The 3546-nt window shown below is 36.3% G+C and overlaps 1 pseudogene; it reads left to right on the forward strand.

The window, feature by feature from the left end:
- The first annotated feature begins 1268 nt into the window (after positions 1 to 1268).
- LOC113931393 lies at positions 1269 to 1790 on the forward strand (annotated as a pseudogene).
- Positions 1791 to 3546: the final 1756 nt, after the last annotated feature.

Genomic DNA, 3546 nt, shown 5'->3' on the forward strand with positions numbered 1-3546 from the left:
TTCATTGTGTTGCTTTGGCACATTTGTCAAAAATAAAATGACTATAAGTGTGGATCTATTCTGAGATATTTATTCTGTCACAGTGATATATTAGTCAATATTTATGCCAGTAACACACTATCTTGATTAATATAGCTTTAGAGAAAGGCTTGACATCAGGTAAAGTTTAATCCTCCAACTTTGCTTATATTTTTCAATATTGCTTCAGGTTTTCCAGGTCCTTTGCATTCCCATATAAATTCTATAAGTAGCTTGTCAATTTCTACCAATATGAAGTGTAGATTGAAAGTATGGATACCACTTGAGATGCTATTGTGGTTGTCCATAGATAAGAAATATGCACTTGAGTCAATGCAGTGGTAAAGTGGAAATTAGGAAATGCATTCTAGAAACTATCAGGACTTAATGATTGATTGGATGTGAAGACTGAAAAAGATGATGGAGAATTAGATTACTCTGATATTTCTGTCCTGGATGAACATAAGGATGAAAGTTCCATGATATATAAACCCTCTTTCATCTAGAAAGTATTTATTAAATGCATATTATGTAACAGAGGCTGTGCTTGGCACTGGGAACATAACAAAGCAAAAGCATACTCGGTCCCTACCGTACTGGAACACCTTGTGGATGAGGAAGACATTCATTAAATAATCAGACAAACAGATGTAAAATTGCAACTAATAAAAGTGTACTACAGCAAGCACACCTAACACCTAGATCTTGGTTCCTAATACCTTTCTCCAATAAAAAGAACCAAGAGCTCCTTGGAGAAACAGCTGCTTCTAGGACTGGGGTAGAAAATATACAACATAAGCCAAGTATCTTGTAAGACCAGAAAATAAAGTGCCAAAAGCATTAGCTTCAGGTGTACAACATAAGTGATTTAACAAGTCTATGTGTTATACTGTGCTCAGCACAAGTGTAGCTACCATTTGTTACCACACACCACCATTACAGTGTCATTGACTATATTCTCTATGCTATGCCTTTTTTTCCTGTGGCTTATTCATTTCATAACTAGAAGTGGGTATTTCCCATGTTTCTTCACCCATTTTGTCCATCCCCTAGGCCCCCTTTCCTCTGGCAACCATCAGTTTGTGTGTCAACTATATTCAAATAAAAAAATTAAATACACAATTTAAAAAAAAATAAGTGCTAGTTGCTATGAAGGGAAGGCAGACTGCATGCTTTGCAAGCTCTGTCTAGCATTTTTGGATCCATTCTCATCAGTCTTCACCATTGTTCGTCAGACCCCAACTGCCAAAATGGTGAAACAGATAAAGAGCAAGTATGCTTTTCAGGAAGCCGCGAACAGTGCAGGAGATAAACTAGTTGTAGTTGACTTCTCAGCCATATGGTGTGGGCCTTGCAAAATGATCAAGCCTTTCCCTCTTTGAGAAGTATTCCAACGTGGTATCCCTTGAAGTAAATGTGGATGACTGTCAGGATGTTCCTTCAGAATGTGAAGTCAAATGCATGCCAACCTTCCAGTTTTTTGTTTTTTGGTTTTTGTTTTGTTTTGTTTTTAAAGAGGGAGGGGGTGTGGGGTAGGAGCAGAGGGAAAGAGAGTATCTTAAGCAGGCTCTATGCCCAGCACAGAGCACATCAAAGGGCTCCATTTCACAACCCTGAGATCATGACCTGAACCAAAATCAAGAGTCAGATGCTTAACCCACTGAGCCACCCAGGCACCCCATCCTTCCAGTTTTTTAAAAGGGACAAAATTGGGTGAATTTTCTGGTGCTAATAAGGGAAAACTTTAAGCCACCATTAATGAATTAATCTAATTATGTTCTCTGAAAATATAACCATTCATTGGCTATTTAAAATTTATAATTTTGTTTATTTACAAAAAGAAAGATCAGATATTAAGACTATATACTCAACTGCCATCTAATTATGTGACAAAAAAATATAATTTTACCCTCTAAAAAAGAAGTGCTAAAAATGAAACAACAAAATCCCACTATAATAGAGCATGTCAAAATGACACAGGAGCCAACTGAAAGACTTCTCAGTGGCCAAACCTGGAATAATTTAAGCACCAAAATAAAGTAATATTAGAATGTAACTCAAAGTATAAAGTAAATATTCATGAGTCCATAGTGATAGAAATAACTAATTGAATAAGATAATCGATGGGGGATAAGAGCCTCTCACACACAGGAATTACAAATAAATTGTATAGATACTAAAAGAAGGTAAGCATAACACCTACTCCTTGTGTGAGGGCTGCACATACTGATTTCTTTATAAAGAAGACAGTATGGAAAGCAGGGGAAGAAGAATCATTTTACAGTGTAGAAACCTAACCAGCACTACTTTAGCCAGGTGATCGAGGTCAACACCAACTATCATAAATCATGTAGATAATGTGTTGCCTTGATATGATGTGATGAAAATGTCATTTTACTTCTGAGGTTTTGCTCCCAAATATCATAACTCCTGTCTAATCATGAGAAAAACATCAGACAAATCCCAATAGTGGGGCATTCTACAAAATACTGGATGAGTCCTCCTCAAAACTGTCAAAGTCACCAAAAATAAGGAAAGTCTGAGAAATTGTCCAACCAGGAAAAGCCTATGAAGATATATATTTAGACAACTAAATATAGTATTGTATTTTGGAACACAAAAAGGACATTAGGTAAAAAGTAAGGAAATTTGAATAAATTACAGATTTTAGTTAATAATGTATAAATATTGGTTCATTATTATAACTAAAATTCTACACTAATGTAAGATGTTAATAATAGGGAAAACTATTGTAGGTATATGGGAACTCTCTGTACTATCTGCTTAATTTTTCTGTAAATCTAAAACTGTTCTAAGAAATACAGTTTATTAATTTTTCTAAAAGTTCTCTAAAAGAGAAGTGCATGGTCTAAGGGGGACTTGAGGCCAGAGACAGAAGCAATTGTGTGTTCAAGGAACAGAAATAAAATCATTGTGATTTAAGTTGCATGATCAAAGGTGAATATGGTGCAAACTACAATGGAACTGATAGATAAGGGCCAGAATGTGCAAAGCTTTGTAGACCATATTAAATATTGTTGTCTTTATCTTGAGAGCAGTGATGTTAAGTAGCAGGGGATGAGAGGTGACATGAGGCAAAGGGAGAGGTAAAGGATGACACCCACATTTTAGTTTGACCAACTGAATGCCTGATGCAGAATTTACTGAGACTGGAACACTGGAAGTGTGCAGGAGATCAATTTTAACCATGTGGGATTTAAGGTGCCTGTGGGACATCCAAGTAGAGTGGTGGTGGTGGTGGTGGTGGTGGTGGTGGTGGTAACTTTATTGTTATGGCTTCAAGAAAGAATGAGAACAGACTACTTCTTTCAAAAATTTGGTGGTAAAAAGGAGAAGGCTGGGACAGTCATTGTGCAGGAAGGAAAATTCAAGGGAGATAGAGACAGAAGAGAAGGGATAAGCAATAGAATAAAGTCTTGCCAAGCACCAAATTTAAATTCAATCATTAGGCATTACAATATTTGATGACTATCTTCTCCCCAACTTAATGGTGCCAGTGAATAGCTT

The sequence above is a fragment of the Zalophus californianus genome, chromosome X (genome assembly GCF_009762305.2).
Source record: "Zalophus californianus isolate mZalCal1 chromosome X, mZalCal1.pri.v2, whole genome shotgun sequence".
NCBI lineage: Eukaryota > Metazoa > Chordata > Mammalia > Carnivora > Otariidae > Zalophus > Zalophus californianus.